The sequence below is a fragment of the Cupressus sempervirens genome, chromosome 7 (assembly GCF_028749045.1).
Source record: "Cupressus sempervirens isolate cs-2001-9-10 chromosome 7, ASM2874904v1, whole genome shotgun sequence".
Lineage (NCBI taxonomy): Eukaryota > Viridiplantae > Streptophyta > Pinopsida > Cupressales > Cupressaceae > Cupressus > Cupressus sempervirens.
Window position 1 is genome coordinate 782358484 of NC_143124.1, and position 21702 is coordinate 782380185.

The window sequence follows — 21702 nt, forward strand, 5'->3', positions numbered from 1 at the left end:
ATCCAAATATTCCTCATTCGATATCCAAAATAAAAGACCCGTGCTTTCTCTTTTCACAGGCATCTCCTTTCTCCATGTGCAATCTGCAAGGAGAAAAACAATATGATTAGGGCATTTTATCCTTAGATTCAGTTGTAGTGGAAGCTGTCGTATATCAAAGTGCACATTTTTTGGATCATATGTTTATCAAAAAATCTCGATGACATCTGTGAAGTGGCTTCTTCAGTTCATTTCGTGCTTAATGATTCTTCCTTTCATGTGCATTGAGATTCCTTTGAAGCATCATCTCCTATCTACCATCACTTGTTGTCTAATTTTCACATTATTTGAACTAAGCAAAGTTGTACCAATCTTCCTTATGGCTCCATTTGGTTATAGGAAGAAGTGAGGCAGAATAGGGTTTCGAGGGCCAACATCTGGTTATGGAGGAAAAAGGGGGCATTTGGATCATCAAACGCAAAACCCAATTTCTACTTTCTTTTTCCAATTTTGCTCAAAAAATGGAAGAAACATCTTCCAAAAAATAGGTGGAAGTTGAAATGAAAACCCAAATTTGGGTTTTTATGAATGGGTTTGAATAAATCATTGAGTTCACAGAATCTGCCTTAGGTTTTTGGATTAGCAAAAGTACATTTTTGTTTTGTCGCCACTTTTTTGTTGTTGTGTTGTGGAAGATGAGAGTTTTTGTGGCTGTTGTGGTGTTTGTTGTGGAATTTGTTGTGGCTGTGGTGTTTTTTGGGTTGTGGCATTTGTCGTGTTTATGGTTGGAGCTAGGGTTTCTCTACTTTGGACGACGGTGATGGCAGCTTTGAACATAGCTCATTTGTGATGGTAGTGGTTGTGGCTAGGGTTTCTCCACTTTGAATGGCTATAGCAGCTTTGAACACAACTCTCTTCTCACATACACGGTTGTCTTCTCCCACCCAAATTTGCATATTGGGTTTTTTTTGGGTTTTTTTTGTTCATTCAAATGGTAATAGTTTGTTGCAGGTCTACTTAGAAAAATAATTAAATATGCTCAGGAATGAGTTCTAGTATGTGCTCACACTATTACCTCTAATTACCTGTATATATCATAGTTAAAGCTCTGATTTTCTGTACCCATAACAATGAAATTTACAAGTATATCAATAGATTTTATCTATACATAGTTTATCATGGTTCTATTTCTATCTGCTATCTACTTAACAATTTAATCAATGTATGTTGTAACTGTTTGTTTCAAATCTGTTTAGCAAAATAGTCAATATGTGCTCACTAATGAATTCTAGTATAGTGTTGTGAGAGATCAATACCAATGAAATGAACAACTAAACTTTGTAATAGTTTCTTTCAAATAATGAGTTCTAGTACAGTGTTGTGAGAGATGAATGCAATACCATTAAATAGAGCCAAGTTGTAAACTTTGTATGGATCAACTATGTATAGATCAATGGCAATCAGAGCTTTTATCTGTACATAGATTATGACAACATAAACTATGTATAGATCAATGCCAATCTTGGCTCTGATCTATACATAATTCATGCACACACAGTTTATGAGGTCATAAACTATGTATAGATCATTGAAATTCCATTAAACATAGCCAAATCATAAACTATGTATAGATAATTGCAAATCCATCAAACACAGCCCAATCATAAACTATGTATGGATGTACCTAACTATAAGCATTTATGCTTGTGACCCTATTTACATGTTTCAGTTTTGCATTGGGAAAGGGTGGATACTAAATTTGTCCTATATTTATGTAGTATACTGTATACATGGTAGATCAATGACAATCATAGCTTTTATCTATACATAGTTGACCTATACATAGTTTTCTTGTGTATCTGCTATCTACTTAGCAAAACAATCAATATATGTTGTAACAATTTGTTTCGAATCTACTTAGGAAAATAGTAAATATGTGCTTAGTAATGAGAGTAATGCAAATCATGCCAATGAAATGAGCAACTAAACTATGTATACATCGACTATACATAGTTTATGAGGTCATAAACTATGTATAGATCAATGCAAAAAGAAACCCTATTCCCACTGCCAACAATGCTGCTTTTCATCTTCTAAAAGACGAGCCTCAACTTTAGCGGATCCAACAGTTTATTAAACCACATTCATAAAAACCCAAATTCAGGTTATAGTTTGTACATTTGTATGTGTACATACCTACATATGTGTTTGTACATTTATACATGTGTGTACATGCATACATAAATAAATACATGTGTGTGTGTGTACATGCACACATACATGTGTGTCTGTACGTACCTACATACATACATACATACATGTGTGTCTATACGTACCTACATACATACATACATACATACATGTGTGTGTACGTACATACATGCATACATGTGTGTATGTACATACACGCATACATGTGTGTGTGTATGTACATGCATACATACATGTGTGTGCACATACATATACACATACATGTGTGTATACATATAGACAAATGGAATCAGTATTATTCTTTCATTGGTATAGATAGATTACATGGAGTAGAATGACACATTATTGTAATTTGTTCATTATGGGCTTATGATCCTTAGTAGTTGGTACTCCTTGCTGTATTTGAATAAATAATTGACTCCTTATGCAATGAGGTTAGCAAATAATCATGTTGTATCTCAATAGGTGATAGTGTTTAAATTGTCCACATTTTAGGCCACTGATGGATCCTATGGAGACTATAGAGGTTCAAGGAAGCATAGTTAGGAAGACCACATACACCTACATTCTCACAATTCTTTTTGCTTTTTCTGGCATAGCCAAAGTACTAGTAGCTTGAGAAGGCAGTCAAATGGGTAAATGAATAAGAAAAGGAAATTCCTTTTGTAGAGACATTATTCATTAAAATGAGGTGGATTGTCATGATCAGATTTGGATGAGTAGGGCAGCCTTCTTTTCTCTAGCTCGTATTCTCAGGTTGAAAGGAAGCTTGAGAGATACGATCCACTTGAAGTTAGAGGAACAACTAGTGATGTTCCTCCACACCCTTGGGCACAATCAAAGGAACCACAAGATTGCCCATAACTTTGGGCACTTAGGAGAGACAGTCAGTCGGTACTTCCACAAGGTTTTGATGATTGTCTTAGCCTTTCAGAGAGATTACTTTATACCACCTAGTCCAAGCACTCCTCCTAAAATTAGTGGGAAGGATCATTTTGAACCATTCTTCAAGGTAAATCACACATTGTTACAAGTTTATCATCTAGATTGTTGTCCTTATCTTATTATTACTTGAGCATACATTTGATTAGTGTATCATATCCCATAGGATTGCATTGGACCCATCGAAGGAATCCATATTCTAGTGCGAGTCGATGTCAACATATAGGGTAAATATCATGATAGAAAAGGGAACCTATCACAAAATGTTATGGGTGCCTACGCCTTTGATTGTAAGTTTTAGTACTGCCTTGCTGGTTGGGAAGGCTTGGTTGTAGACAGTTGTGTTCTAGCCTCGGCTCTATCCACATCAGATCCACTTGTAGTTCCCCCTGGTAAGCCTAATCACATTTTAACATACTCAAGATTTTGCTAAATGGTTCAAGTATTGACAATATACTTTCTTTATGTAGGAAAATATTATCTAGTGGATGTTGGATATCCAAATGCACCTGGATTTCTCTCTCCTTATCAGTGTACACACTACCACTTGAAAGAGTGGTCAAGAGAGAACCCAATAAACTCTACACATGATTTTTTTAACCATCAACACTCCTCTCTTAGAAATGCAATAGAATGTATGTTTGGTATTCTGAAGCAGCATTTTCCAATCTTAAGACATGCAACATCTTATGATATCATGACACAATCCTATATTGTTTTAGCATGTTGCATACTTCACAATTTCATTATGATAGAGGATGGCCTTCCTTTGGAAGTAGTTATTGAAGAGGAAGATGATCGTGATGGGATAGAGGTACCACTACTTAAGACATATGGTTTGTCTCAGGAGGATAGAAATGAGTGGCCCCAATTTCAAGAAGATATAGCAAGTAGGATGTGGGAAGATTATAGATCCTGAGAATAAATGATTTATTAGAAGGCAATGTGCTTTATATGATTAAATTTGTGTATGCATATACAATGATGGTGTGTGATTTCATTATTCTGATATTAGTCCTTGCTACATTCTAATTAAATAAAAAGAGTATTAACTTTCAATTTCACACCTACTTTATGTACAAAAGCTGTTGATCATATCTGCAATACACAATCCAACTTGAAATGTAGATTACATTGTTTTAAATGTAAGAAAGCACAATTACTATACATATTTGCATTGAGAAAGTACAATAACATGCTTCATAATGGAGCTCACGACTATTTACCTACCATTGATATCATCATTTTGTCTTGCTAGTAGTTTTTTTGATGCTGATGTGTTATCATCAATTATTGCTTAAATGTGTATCATCTGATAGGAGTAGCTTAAATGTCTCCCAACTATTCCTCCTATTTGTTGCCTCAAAACCACTCAAACTGTCACATGTTGTAGTTGAATAATGTTTATCATCTTCAATTAAATGCTTTCAAGTTTATTAAATGTTAGCCTCATTGCATTAGGATGTATTAAAAAATGATATTTAAAGTTTATTATCTTCAATTTTAAATGAAATATATCAAGGAGTACCAAAAGATGAAGATCAAAAGCCCACTAGCAATAAGAGAATAGCAAATTTTTTGAAAATCCTATTTTTCTGATGTTACTCCTTGCTGCATTCCATTTAAATTTAAACAGCATCAAGTTTCAATTTCAATTGTATGATTACTTTAAATTGTAATACGTTTACCTATTCAATATGTTAGCCTCATCCCATTATGATGTATTACAAATTGATATTTAAAGTTTATCACCTTCAAATTTAAATAAAATACAAGAAGGAGTACACAATGGCATATACCAAGCTCATGATGAGCATGGATAGATCTGATCATGTGAACCAGATGTCTTCTCCCATTACTTTGAGTGATATAGATGGATCCCTCACTGCAAGCAACAAATCTTCTTCTTCAAAGAAGAAAATGTGGACAAAATCGATGGAACACAAGTTTCTAGATTTTCTCCTCGAACAAGTTCATCTCAAACAAAAAGGTGAAGGTCATTTTAAAAAAGAAGCATGGACTATGATAGAGAGGAAATTCAATGCAAGGATGAACTTGAATCTATCATGAGATCATTTTAAGATCTACAATGCCCCTTGATGCTAAAAAATGACACCCTATCAATGATGCATTTCATGTGCTTGATGAGGACAATACCAATTGTAGTACACCTCTTGATAGCCAAACAGATTTTGATGAAGAGTTATATCATTCCAATCAGTCAAGTGCAAGTGCTAGAGGGACTCCTCCACCATCATCATCAAGGAGGGGAAAGAGGAAGAAGACATCTTTGTCTACATCATTGGATATGATATGCAAAACTATGAAGGAACTGAAAGATGGCCTCGGTAAGCCTCAAATTGTAAAAGATGATAAATCTGAAGAGGATAATGTTTTGAGTGCCACATATACTACTCCCAAAGATGTCCCTAAACTGAGTCAAGTAGTTTTCATGAAAGCACATGATACCTTTGTGCTTCAATGTGAAAGAGCCAAAGTGTTCTTGATGATGGATGAGGTGGAAAGAGTGGACTGGATTGCAATGAAATTTGGTACAATTTAGCTATTTCAGTTATTGACTAGATTGCAATGACATATGCTGCATGATTACTATGTTCAATGGTTTTGCATTAATCTCTAATAGCCCTAAACTGAAACTATATTGATCTCACATCACTATATTGCAACTCATTATTGAGCACATTTTGACTATTTAATTGGCATTTGAAGTAATTCCCATTTATGAATTGCCTCTGTTTAATTGTTTTGCATGGATCAGTTTATGAGTTTTCTTTATTTAATGTTTGGCATTGATCAATACATAGTTTAGTTGTTCATTTAATTAGCATGATTAACATTGATCACTACATAGTTTTGTTGTTCATTTCAGTGGCATGATTCACTTTGATTAATGGTATTGCATTGATCTCTCATAGAAAAATACTAGAACTCATTACTGAGCACATATTGACTATTTTGCTAAATAGATTCTCAAAAAATTGTTACAACATATATTGGATTGTTTTGCTAAATAGATTTGAAACAAATAGTTACAACATATATTGACTGTTTTTCTAAGCAGATAGCATATAGAAATAGAACCACGATAAAATATGTATAGGTCAACTATGTATAGATAAAAGCCATGATTGTCATTGATCTTCCATGTATAGTACATAAATATAGGATGGACATCCATACATAGTTTATGAGTTGGCTGCATTTAATGGTATTGCATTTATCTCAATATTGGACTATTTTGCTAAAAAGATTTGAACCATGATAAACTATGTATAGGTCAACTATGTATAGATAAAAGCCATGATTTCTATTGATCTTCCATGTATACTACATAAATATAGGACAAACATACATACATAGTTTATGAGTTGGTTGCGTTTAATGGTATTACATTGATCTCTATATTGGATTGTTTTGCTAAACATATTTGAACCATGATAAACTATGTGTAGATAAAAGCTATGATTTCCATTGATCTTCTATGTATACTACATAAATATAGGATGGACATCCATACATATTTTATGACTTGGCTGCATTTAATGGTATTGCATTGATCTCTATATTGAACTGGTTTGCTAAACAGATTTGAACCATGATAAACTATGTATAGGTCAGTTATGTATAGATAAAATCCATGATTTCCATTGATCTTCCATGTATACTACATAAATATAGGATGGAAATCCATACATAGTTTATGAGTTGGCAGCGTTTAATGGTATTGTATTGATCTCTACATAGTTTATGACCTCATAAGTATGTTGAATGATTTTACATGGATCAATACATACTTGATATATCCATAGTTTAGTTGTTCATTTCATTGACATGATTCACTTTAATTAATGGTATTGCATTTATCTTCCACAACACTGTACTTGAACTCATTAGTGAGCACATATTGACTATTTTGCTAAATAGATTCTAAACAAACTTTTATAACATATATTGACTATTTTGCTAAATAGATTTGAAACAAATAGTTACATCATATATTGACTATTTTGCTAAGCAAATAGTACATAGAAATAGAACCATGATATGGCTATTATGATTGGCACTATGATATATACAGGTAATCACATGAGCACATACTAGAATTCATTATTGAGCACATATTGAGCACATATTGATTATGTATAGATAAAAGCGATGATTGCCATTGATCTATACATAGTTGATCCATATATAGTTTATAACTTGGCTCTATTTAATGGTATTGCATTCATCTCTCACAACACTATACTAGAACTCATTATTGGCAAGAAAATATTACAAAGTTTACTTGTTCATTTCACTGGTATTGATATGTAAGGAAACTTGGTAATAAAGAATATAACCGTTTCCACATAACCCATAATAGATAAAAAATAAACACGGAATTAAAATCCTCATGCAAGAGAATAGACAACATACCCATAAAATGTGACACAAGATATACCCTGAAAAATCCTCATTGAGGGAAAAAACCCAGCCTCCAAAAGCATCCATCACCATGTATTATTCACCAAAAATACCATTGCCATACAACCATAAAAGCCTTCATGGCCATATCCTAAACCGAGCAAACTATGTGAACAAGCATGAATCCACACATCCCATGCCATGCTTTCAACCTTCACAAATGCTCCCTTGGCTAACCTATCAAGCCTTGTCCCGCTCGACTCTTGCCTTTTGTCTTCTTCTTATCACTCTCACTCTTTACAACAACTACCCTTGTGGCTGCTTATATAGTAGCAAGTCCCACAAAACCACAAAGTGGTATTACATAAACCATGTGCTAAAACCATGTGCTACCTAACCCACTGACCCCACATTTAATATTGGGCATTTAATTGTTTTCCCCAATATTAAATAATTACATGAAATATTTTCACAATGTTACAATACAACTCATTAAGAATATTCCATGGGAATCTTTACATGTTGCACGTCCATCTAGGTACAACATTACATAATAAAAATAAAATAATAAAATAACAATATTATGCAATGTGTGCAACACCCATTATCTCAACAATCTCCCACTTGTTGTATACATTGCATAGGGTCAATCTCTAGCCACATAAATAAACAAGGAAACAATCCCTCCCAGCACATCCACCATCATGGATCAAAATACACCAAGTGCTCCATCCTGGTACCCACAACAAAATCAAAGTATCCAGCATCTCGAACATGAATGATCTCACCTCCTATTATGCCACTCCCACTGGGCATACATAGAAGCCATCCAAAGAGAAAGCCACCCAACTTGTCGCATTAGAAGATCATAAAATCCTGTACCAACTAAAATTTCAAGCACAAATAACCTGATCCAAAGGTAATCACATGTATCCATAGTTGTCAAAATATCCATAGCTGAAATAGCACCCACAACAAGTGCCAAACCCATCCAACTATCCATACCTCAAAGGTATAACAAGTGAATCTCATATCACTGACATATCCAATCTATAACCTGCAATCACAAGCCTCAAGAGCAATACCTACCATATATATACCAAGAAGCTCCCACTGCAAAAGATAATGTCAAATCTATAACCAATCCACTCACAACATCTCAAAAAAGTGAATCCATGTAGTATCAAGGACATCCACAATACATAAACCAATATCCTGCAAAAAAAAAAAAACTCTCATAACAAGTCTTCAATGCTCTCCCAAGTTCACCACAACCAACAGAGGAAAGAGATAAAGGAATAACCATGTCATCTCTCACATGACATACATGAGCACAAACCAGTGATCACAATCTCCAACCAATCTCAAATCCAATGTAGTCAAAACTGAACATCCAGGAAGATAACCAAGACTAGAGAAACCATGCAAATCATAACCTATATCATGTCCTTCTACACACACCTCTAGATGTAAATTGTGCAAGTATGATCTCCTCCATTAAACCCCAACAAGAAGCCTCAACAACACCCAAAGCATACCATATAACTAATCATGGATGTAAGCCTCTCACAAGAAGATCAAACTCAATAAAACCATTCCTAAACCAAGGAATATGCCCAATATAAAACCATCTCCCAAATTCAACCAGCATAACAACATATGCACATGGAGATAGCCAATGCTAAACTATCTTTCAAATGAACCCTCTAGAACTAACTCATGTACCATAGCTCAAGATCCATTTCCATGAAAGACAAGCATAAATATAATGCAACTAAGATAAACAATGGGCTATACCTCTCAAGTAGCAAACCACCGAGTAGACCAAGAGTGTGGAATGAGAATGCTCATCAAGATACCCAAGTCTCCAACCAAGACTCATTTAAGAACAATCTCCTCTCAAGTCCATATCAGGTGACTGCCCCTCGAACTTCCTGTTGAAACCATCAATCGTCCCAACAAATACTTCTTAATCCACGAGAAATCAGCATCACCACTGTCTCTAAGTATCCATGAGCACCTATAACCAATCAATCCATGCCAACTCCAAATGCAACATAGCAATATCATGAAGTATCCAGCTTATGATCAGTGTACTCAATACCAAGAAACTAAACCAAGATCAATGTCAAAGTTCCAACCATGGCCTTAGGAACATAAACATGACAACATGATCTTACCATCTCAACTAAAGAGATAACATGCTCCCTATGAACACACCATAATATGTCACAACTCTAAACGCGTATCAAGAGTATACCATGACATAATAATGAAACCATCCTCATACCAAGGATAACATGCCAAATAAAAGCATAAACCACACCTTTGCCAAGAACCCTGTGAGTCCTCAAGATGCAACCATCTCCACACACCATGAAGAAAACCATCTCCACATACCAGGAAGAACCATCTTCACACACTATGAAGATAACCAAGAACTCCATGAGTCCTCAAGATCTAACCATCTTCAAACACCATGAAGATAACAAGTGCACCATGCAAATGTCAAAGACGCTTCTGCAGCAACAGGATCTAAGAAAGACCTCCAACATCTGCAAACACTCAATAAATATATCAATGCCAACAACTCCCACTCAACCGTGGTACCAAGCCACCTATGGCATCATAAAATCCATCTCCTATATGAAGATCCAAATTAAACTAGGAACTAATCCTGCACTATCACCCCATCACTATCACAAGCTCCCACTAAACTGTGTATCCAAGCTATCCATGACATCATGATGAAAAATAACCATCCTCTAACTATGAGAATCAACCAAGGCATCAAACCATCAAAGAACTCAAAGTGCACATCATGAGCTCCTTAAAAGAAACCAAATAACCATGATCCTCAACCAAGAAGATATACCACCATAACCAAATCAGAAAATTCAAGCTAATGAACATCAAGGATGTACCTATATAACCAATAATGTCATGCCAAAATCTATGAAACCATGATCACATCCATGAACCGAGCATCTGGCTCTCAATATGTTCAACCTATCAGCATAGTCAACCACAATCCTCTACCATGACTATACCTGGTAACAACATCTCATCCCTTCTATATGAAGATAAAATCATGTGACTTAGGGCATAGACAACCCAAATCCAAGCCACCAATCTGAATATGCATCAATAATGAAAGATCAATGGGCAAAGAAAATTCATAACCAAGCTATAAATGCAACCTGTAAGTATAGACCTCTTACAACACTGCACAACTTGTAGATCCAACAAGTCATCATGCATATCCAAAGTAAACATTGATAACCATATCATCATGAGACCAATCTAAAATATGAACTAAGTATACAATGACATCAAATCTTAAATCTTCCAATGCCATAAACTCACAATGTTACCATAGTCAAAATATTCCTATAAACTATTTAGATCAATATATCAACAAATAAATCATGCCAAACTTGCACCTAATCTAAACCAATGTGTAGATCTCTCCAAGAACTTTCCATTGACTACTTGAAGTCCAAAATCCGACTCCGTATGCCCAAGTTATGCCCCAATTCGTGCTCAAAATAAATAACATCTGACTTTAGGGCTCTTAAAACCTGACAAAATTTCAAAATCATAGAACCAAACCTACACCATCTTGTAGTGCTCTAAATTAGCTTTCCAATGCCTATAAGAACTCTAAAATCTGATATTCTGAGAGAAAGTTAGGGCCATTTTACTAAGATAGTCTTTTTACCATTTTTAGTACGATTTTTCATTTTTAATTTTTTTCAGTGACGAAAATTCCGACAAAATTAAATTTGACGGCCATCATGGGCTGAAACAAAAAAACTCTTTCATTTCCTCTTAACATGGCCAAACTAGGGCATATTATATATCAAATTTTATGAAAATGTCGACCCGGATCCAATGGTGAGGTTTGTTTTTACCTAGGAGGTCATTTCTCCATGCTACCCCTCAAAACCCTCATTTAAATGAAACATCCAAAAAAATCCTTTTCACCAACAATTTCACATGCCCAAATCTTTTAACATCCCATCATAATAGCAAATCCAAAACCTTTAGATCTGCAATAAATCATTCATATAGCTTGCCCTTTTCTTTTATCCTCTCATGCATTCCCATGGACTCAATCTAGGGTTACAAACAATAAAACCATAGCTCTGATACCACTTGTAAGGAAACTTGGTAATAAAGAATATAACCATTTCCACATAACCCATAATAGATAAAAAATAAACACGGAATTAAAATCCACATGCAAGAGAATAGACAACATACCCATAAAATGTGACACAAGATATACCCTGGGAAAGCCTCATTGAGAGAAAAAACCCAGCCTCCAAAAGCATCCATCACCATGTATTATTCAACAAAAATACCATTGTCATACAACTATGGAAGCCTTCATGGCCATAGCCACAACCGAGAAAACTATGTGAACAAGCATGAATCCACACATCCCATGCCATGCTTTCAACCTTCACAAATGCTCCCTTGGCTAACCTGTCAAGCCTTATCCCGCTCGACTCTTGCCTTTTGTCTTCTCCTTGTCACTCTCACTCTTTACAACAACTACCCTTGTGGCTGCTTATATAGTAGCAAGTCCCACAAAACTACCAAGTGGTATTACATAAACCATGTGCTACCTAACCCACTGACTCCACATTTAATATTGGGCATTTAATTGTTTTCCCCAATATTAAATAATTACATGAAATATTTTCACAATGTTACAATACAACTCATCAAGAATATTCCATGAAAATCTTTACATGTTGTACGTCCATCTAGGTACAACATTACATAATAAAAATAAAATAATAAAATAACAATATTATGCAATGTGTGCAACACCCATTATCTCAACATGATATCTCATAGCACTATACTAGAATTCATTAGTGAGCACATATTGACTATTTTGCTAAACATATTTGAAACAAACTGTATGTATGTATGTATGTATGTGCATATGTATGTACACGCATGTATGTACATATGTGTGTATCTATGTATGTATGTATGTGTGTATGTATGTACACACATGTATGTACGTATGTATACATACATGATCTATGCATAGTTTAGCCATCCATTTCATTGGCATTCACACGATTGGCATGTAAGTAATTCCAGATGGTTAGTTGACTTTGTTTAATAGTATTGCATTGATCTCTCACAATACTATACTGGAACTCATTACTGAGCACATTTTTACTATTTTGCTAAGCATACTTGATGTATACATACCTAATCTATACGTAGTTTATGATCTCGTAAATGTTTGGTATAGTTGTTCATTGCATTGTTAATTAGAGTTATATTTGAACCATACATACGTGGAATACATGAGGAGTGGAAAATGATGAATCCTCACTTGTAGAACTTGAGAGCATATGCTAATAGAAATGTGATTTGGTAGATGATTGTACAATTCATGATTCTATCCTATGTTATATCTATAGTCCTAATTTGCTTGCATATGTTTTTATTTCTTGTCTTTTTGTCCCTATTTGATTTCCTATGTATGTTCTTGCTGGCAATATTATCAAAAGTATTGAGGATTTCTAGTAGATGATTGTATAGTTCATGATTATGTTCCATGTTATATGTATATTCTTAATTTGCTTGATATTTTTTAAATTTCTTATTTTTTTTTCACAATTTGGTTTCCTATGTATGTGCTTCCTAACAATATTGTTAACGGTATTGACAAAGTGTCTTTCTTTTGTATATTTTATTGCTCCTAATTTGCTAATATTGTAAGACCACACATGCTAATAAAAAGTGAGCTATCTGATGATTGTTTACTATGCATGTTTGTAAATGGTCAAAATTTCTGATGCCACTCCTTGGTGTATTCCATTAAAAAAAATCAGGTTTTAAATTTTCAAGCATGTTTAGTTCATATATGTAGGATTGACCATATAACAATACAGACAGTAATGAGAAGATTGAGTAGTATGAGAGGGTTTCTTGCCAAATGTGGGGCATAAGGGCATACATCATGGATTTCCTAGTGTTTTTGTATTTAATGGTGTGTTTTCACGTGCCACCATTCAGATCATGGATAATGTTCTTTCTCATCAGTTCATGGATATTGTTTTTCTATCTTCTATCTTATGCTACATATATAACATTGAATTATTGATCACATACCTAATTTAAACATATTTGGATCAGATTCATAATTTGAACATATTTTGATGACATTGTTTTTTGAATGTTGGTATCTATTTGATCTATACATAGTTATGCCGAAGGCATTTCCTATATGAAGTGTGAGTGTTGATTATGATGATCAATTGTTTAGAATTTCTGGAAGGGCTTAGACGACCATTATTGAAAAGGATTATTTATTAATTATTTTCAAATTTATGAATCTTGTTTACATGATGGGTAAAATTTTCTAATGGTTGTATAATGTGATCTAGTTAGAAAGTTTTCATATTGTAGCAATTATGTGAAATTCATTATCAGAATTTCATGATGTTAAAATATGATTTATATGACCATAGAGGGATTATTTTATTTTATTTTTCATAATATTGTATGTCAATTTTTATAATAATAAAAATTTATTAGTACATGATCTTTGAAAGAACCTAAGTGTCTATTTATTCTCAAAGTTGCTTGAGGTCACTTGTATAGATGCGTGTAAATTTGGTCACGGATTTCATATGTATTTTAACACCTGAGATGAAATTCTATGGACACTAACAAAGAGAGTGTTTCCATGGGGTTGGTGCAACAACCTATAGCAAGTGATTAATCAATTGAAAAATTAATGAATAAATTATGGATGACACTAATAAAGATAAAATGTGCCTCACCCTTGTCTTGCATGCTAATTTAGGCTCATAAAGGGAGTGAGAGAAGATGCTTTCAGTGTAATGCATAACTAAGCATCTTTGTCAACATGAGGAGGTGGCTTGAATCCACATCGATTGTTCCTCCTTGGGGGTTTGTGCCCTAAGTGGCTAAACTTGGGTAATGTAAGGATAGAACCACATGATGAGACTCTTCCCTTGCAAGTCCTAGTGTTTAACTCCTTATTGGTAATGATGTGATTTGAAATGCCAAATATGACCCTAAAATTGAAATGCATGCATCACCAATAGTTTTAATTACATAAACTAACACTTAGCAATGTGAACCAAGTAGAACTAGAAGCATACCCTATGTTTAGTATATCTAAATGTACACTATACTCTTTTGCAAAGACAAAGGGGATGATACCATCGAGAAGTATTTCCTATATTATGGCTATACAATAAAGCACACCTTTGAGTCCAATTATGAGGGATGATATTGTTCTTATAGTTGGCCCACTCAGAAACTTCACAACCATTGTAAATTGTGTAACTAAGTTTTCACAAGCTATAATTTTGAATTCTAGAGCCATGGAAAACCCTGTGCAACAATGAAACCACCTTTTCATCATATTCAATCAATAAAGATTACATGAACAAAATATTTGCAGATAGATAATGTGTGTCTAAGCTTAATGGAATGATAATGTTTACCTAAACCAAACATGGCTATGTCAAGACCCAAATTAGATGAAATTATTTTAGATGGTTTGAAGATGGATATAGTGTGCATCATTGTGGATTAACTCAAGTCAAACACATATCATTGCCCTAATTCATAGTAACATGTCAAATAGTGTAAAAATACACAAGCCTAATCACTCCGGATTTATTATAAGTAAAATATTTAAAAACTTCCTATAATATTTTTTTGATGTCCCTAACTCTAAAAGCTACAAAATTTCTTTGAGAATTTTTAGTAAACATAGTATACTAGATAGGCTATAGTTAGAGGAAATTTAGTGTTTCAAATATTGTACAAAATAATGTATGTACATGTAATTTGAGTCCATGTACTATAAGCTTTTTTACTCCATTATCAATAGATTGTTGTTATATTTTTCTAGGAAGAAAGTATCTAGATAGAAAGTGTTATATATATATATATATATATATATATATATAGAGAGAGAGAGAGAGAGAGAGAGAGAGAGAGAGAGAGAGAGAGAGAGCACAGGGGGTAGGGTAAAATATAAGTAGAGATAGAGTAAAAAAGAAAAGTGGATAAAAGTAGAGAAAAAATCAATGTTAAAAATTAAAATACTAAAATTAAGTATAAATATAATTAAATTAAATTTTGAAAGCTAAAACTATTTTATAGAGTTCCCTTTAACAATAAAATAACATTAAAAAAAATAGTCAACGAGATTTTGATATTTAAGTATTTAAGAAATAAAAGTATGTCTTTTTTATGTGTAATTATTGTTATAGATGTAATGGTTGTACAAAAATAACCCGGTCAATTGGTTTTTATCTAGGTTGGAACTTGTTTTGATGGGAAATGATGTAAAGTCTATTTGTACATGCACCAAAGTGGATTGAACATTAGACATGCTAAAGTGTGATTTGAGTGAATAGATATGGCTGAAGATTTGGATAGACATTTATATAGACAATTTTTATTTTTTTTTAAAATTGCATGTAAAATCTATGTAGCCAAAATTTCACATTTTTTAAGAACAATTATTGACAAAGTATCATTTTTCTTGTTAAAGTTATCATCAAATGTTTAATGTGTGTGAATGTAAAATAGTATAATTTTTCTTATATAATATTTCATGTAAAATTTTAGTTGCATATTTTGTTGAATAATTAACTAACTTAATAAATTTATTGAAAGGGAGAGATACATAGAGGGGCAGAGAGTGCAAGATAGGAGGGAGAGAGAGAGAGAGAGAGAGAGAGAGAGAGAGAGAGAGAGGAGCTTGTGTGTTCTTGTATCTATAGAAAGATGTCCTCGAGAGATATATACATAGAGGGGGGAGAGAAGAGTGGCCTAGGTTGACAGAGGGATAGAGGGATGACACAAACAAACACATATACAAAGGAAGGGGGGGAGAGAGGGATAAAGGAAGCGAGAGAGACAGAAGGACAAAAGATGGAGATCTCAAACATGAAGCTATTTCTAATGGAGTGAGGAGCCTAATTATCTTCAAGTTATTTTGAGGTTTGGTTTAAGACATTTTTGGATCCTTTTAGGTGGATGCATAGTTGAATTTAGACTATCACATGCAACACAAATATAAAAATAAATACAAATTTTTTCTATAATTTATCACCAAAATAAATTTGGCATACCCATTGCACACAAAGGTGAGATTATTAGTTTATATATGTAGGATTGACCATCTAACAATACTGACAGTAATGGGAAGAATGAGTAGCATGAAAGGGTTTTTCATTGAATGTGGGGCATAATGGTATAGAGCATGGATTTCCTAGTGTTCTCATATTTAATGGCTAAGTCAAAAGGTTCAAGTTCAAGTTGGATAATTATGAAGTTTGGATGATTCGACAATAAATTCAATTCGATGATAAATTCATCTTATATAATTTTTCAAAAATATATAATATATATGATCACAATTTCCAACTATGGAACAAAAAATAACTTTGTAAAAATGATTGCAAGTATAATTATTTTTTACTTTTCTTTGCTAATAAATAGAATTAAAATAAAAAATAATAGTCATTTTATTGATTCTTTACTAACAAAATAAAATTGTGAATATTCAAGAATTAAAAATAATAATAATGTAGTCTAATTATAAATAAATTAGTAATCATAAATATTTAATTAAATATTAATATTTACTCATTATAATACTTGTGTTTCACTAATAAAATAAGATTAAAAAAATTTACTTCAAATTCCAATTTTAATTCAAAAATGAACAACCAAACACAAGAAAAAAATATTCAAAAACCTGGTTATGAGATAACCTGGTTATGACAAAAATTCATCTTCCCCAACCAAACGAGGCCTATGTGATTGTGCAGAATTTCATCATTCTCAACAACTGGGTACATTGAGTGCTGCCTTTCTAAGAAATTAATAGAAGCCATGCATCTATGTACAGTAGCTTGACTTTCTATTATCTCCTTCACTCTTTTCTCAAGATTTATGAGATCCTTTGTTGTTAAGCTACACAAAGTGCCTCCAAATTTAACTCTTCCTGGAATGACATTATACCCTACTCCACCATTGATAAACCCAATTGATAGCACCTTGGAGCAGGAAGAGGCTTCTGGAGTCACAGGCTGTAGACTTCTTGTTAGTTCTCACTGTAAGGACAATTTGTGAACTTGTGCTCACTGTTCAGAGCTCTGTATCTACACATTATATGATCTTGTTCTATTTTGTATCTTTTTCATTGTAGTAAGCCATGGGCCCATAAGTTGAGCATTGGTAAGGATAACTGAGAGCCTGAGACACACCCAGAACAAATTTTGATTATTTTATTGATCTGTTGTAGTCATTTTACCATTCTCTAGAACAAATTTTGATTATTTTTTATTGATCTGTTGTATTCATTTTACCATTCTCTTTGTCACCAGAACAAACTCATCAATATAATTTATCAGCAACTGAACACCTCTGATGGAAACTTTCAGAAATGGCAATATTGTTGCCTCTGCATAACCAAATCTATACATAATCGGCCTGTTCTGATATGTCTTTTAACATCCATGGCTCTTGATTTGAGATTGACATCACACAAACAGTTGACAGTTCTGTTATGAATCCATGCAACCATCTAAATGCACTGTATTTCTATGATCTGAAGGAATATATTGTTGCCTTAGACTGAAGTAATTACATCATTCCTTTCATATGCTGACTAGTATAATCACAGTTTAAATTTTTCTTATTGTGATATATGATTTTGCCAAAACATATTCTTTAGCGATATGTTTATAGAATCCATTCATCATGAAATGGAATTATTTTTGATGTAAAGTCTTTGAAGCCTATATATAAAATTTGACTATTTTTCCCTTCATCATTGTTCATCTAATATAAACTTCGAGTCATATTGTATGACTTTCCCAGTATTGTAACTAACATCTTCAGATTGAATACCTGTAATATGAGTTACCAATAAAGAATATGCAAGAAAAGATTACTGAATAAATACTAAATAGAAATAGCAAGCCTGGATGTGTGAACATAAATCTCTAAATCACTCTTGTTCCAAATCTCCATATCTGCTATGTCATGTTTTCTTTTTAGAGGACTGGTTTATGCAACTGGAGACTTTACACTCATCATATGCAGACCTCACCAAAGAAACACTTTTGATTGTAAGGAGAGCAAAGTGAAATCTCTTTTACGAAATAGGTTTTTGTATACCAAGACATGCTTTTACAATCCTTCATCAATCTCCAAACATATTTCCTAAATGGACACTCTAAAATTAGAGTTCCTTGGTCAATTGTACATTTTTAGGATAGCTACGAAGCCTTCCAAGAAAAGTAAAGTCAAGATGCGTCCTACCTTGATTATCATCCTTCCCATATATTGCATTTGCAGTCTTCAATTTTCTTTCCACAGTAAACAGCAATCCCAACTATAACACAAGGGGGACGAAGCCACCAAGAGAAGCCAGAATTATGGGTATCTTGTTTGAGGACTCTTCTGCATGGAAATCTAAATACAAGACAATAAATCACATGGTCTGATAAATAGAAAAGACCCAAAACAAGACAAGCAAGTATAATTCCTACTTGCAGGTGAAGTTAAAATGGTGGATGAAGGTGGGGGTGAAGGAGAAGAAAGGAAAGCATACGCCTGATATTCAGCAGCACAACTTTCGAAGGTACCCGCGCCTCCAAGACAATTTCGCCCTTCAGTCGCATTCAAAAGACCCCCAATTCCCCTCCTCAAAGACGCCTTGCATTCCTCTGCAGAAACATCTCTCACACACTGAACAAATGCATAGATCTTCGTAATCCACGAATACTCAGATGTGAAACTAGATGAGAACATAATCGGCAACTCCTCCACTCTGCCAGACAAATCAGAGAAAAGCCGCTTAACCGCCGAGATAAAGGCCGCAGGATTCGTGGCATTTATTCCATTGATATGATACATCTCGGTCGTGTTATCCAGTTTTTCGATGAAGTTGGAGGTTTCAAAGGGCAGGTAGCATTTGTCGTTACAGAAAACGACTGCGCTCAGCCCGCGAGAACAAGATTTTCGGATCGTGGAATTTAACAGGAGTGAACAAGCGGAGCATTCTTCGACCGTCAGATCTCCCCTGCATTTAAGAAGGCCGTACATCTGATTTGGGCCTTTTCCAGAAACGGTTGTGTTGAAACCGCCAGATGAGGCCGCGTGGAGGACAAGATTGTTAACTATCGTGTTCCTGTTTTGCCCCATTTTACTTCCTTCCTTGAAGCTCAGACTGCTGTTGCAAAATAAATCCGCTACCTTGCAGGGGACACTTAACAGCATTAAAATGCAGAAGCAGAAGAAATCTTTCTGACTGGAGGAATTGAGGAAACTCATGTTTTGCGTGACTTAACTCAAAACACAAGAGATTTTGCACTTTCATGAGAAATCCTGATATTTATACATGAAATTTGGAAGAAGCTTGGTCTTTTAACTTCGTGGAATTTTTTTTTTTTTTTTTTTGATGAATAGTCATTTTCTATTAATAAAATATATTAAGAATACAATTTACCGAAAAAGAGTCGGGAGATACAAGATCACCCCACGAAAGAGTTCACATGGCCGAAGCTGGACTTAAAAACACGGCCTCAGCCGAAAATAACAACTATTCATTAAAAAAAAATAGAATAAACAACCTTAGGCTTCCAAGGCAGTGCTAGCCGAGGAAGGAGGATCATCTTTATCAAGAAATCCCCATGTATTAGTGGGATTGTGGGGCGGACTGGGTATATTCCAGCCATCATCAGTAGCAGTAGGATCAGGGGCAGCCTCCACATCTTTAACTTCTAGCCACAGAGGAGAAATTGCCAAAGCCAAGCGAGGAAATTTCCCCAATTCTGCCCGCCGAGGCTCAAGAGGGTCGTCGAGGACCAACTAGAACCACCACGGGGTGGGGAAGCAGAGCGGTGCGTCCATTTGCCATCATCACTGATGGGAGAGAGGTGGCGGGAAGCTTGGGAGCACGGCATGTGCGAGTGGCGGCTAGAGGACTAACGGCAAGAATGGCAGCCACAAGGCGTAGAGGCATCAGCCGAGGCATCCAAAGGAACTCTGGCAATGGTGCAAGGAGCATTGCCCCAGTGATTTAACAATTCTTATAAGTGAGCAACTTCTAGGGCAACTTTATTAGCTTGCCCCTGGATCTGCATAATCACATTGTTACAAATGCATGCCTTAGTGTACATAGCAATGTTAACATCCAAAAAATATGAGTGAACAGAACAACATTCCTAACTTTCCATAGAGAAAACAAAATTTTCATCTTGAAGGTATGCCAAATTAGAGTGAATTTTTGAGGAATTCTAGGGGAATCACCCAACAGGATCATGTGCCATGAAAATGGTTCGGGCCTAAAAGGCTTGAAAAAATCATGAATCCAGTGCCAATAATTTTGAGCACGCTTACAATACCAAAAATAATGCAAAAAGGACTCAAGTTAACCACAAAAGGGGCATCTAGGATCAAGAACCCCAATGTGCTTGAGCCAAGGCCCTAGGGGAAGACCTTGGAAGGCAAGGCACCAAGCAAAGTGAGCAATCTTGGGTTCTATAATAGCACTCCAAATGGTGTCAAAACGTTTTCTCCATTGAGAAAGCGAAGATTGCAAATGCTATTGCTGGTTAAGCATGTCAACTATCAGAAGATGGAACAAGAGTCATTTGTACCCCATATTGGGCTTATAATTGGCAAATGGAGTGGCAGGATACCACTTCCAATCATGCCACCAAGGCCGAACAGACTGAATCCCCCCCTTATGAACTAGGTGAACAAGGATGGAAGACAGTAGAAGGTCAAAAGTTTGTTGATCCATACTGACAGGGCAATACTGAACTTGCATATCTTTCCATAACCTGAAACTCATGGTGACTCATGAAAATAGATCTTTAGGAGTTCAGATGTCACGTTTGAAAAAATGCAAAGCATTGGCACCTTGAATCTTGGTGAGAGGAGTACCCTGAATTGCAAATAGGGGAGACCACCAAATGTTCTGTTGATTCAAGGAGAGCCCATTGCAAAACTCATCTCCAGCCCAACAAAGTCATAGGTTAAGAGCTTCCCAAGCTTTCCAAATACTCTTAATAACAAATGAGTCTTGAATGGCCATTG

The 21702-nt window shown here is 34.6% G+C and overlaps 1 pseudogene; it reads right to left on the reverse strand.

The window, feature by feature from the left end:
• The window catches only part of LOC149549669 (cysteine-rich receptor-like protein kinase 8), a 33575-nt pseudogene extending 13643 nt beyond the window's left edge, over positions 1-19932 (reverse strand).
• Between the last annotated feature and the right edge of the window lie 1770 nt (positions 19933-21702).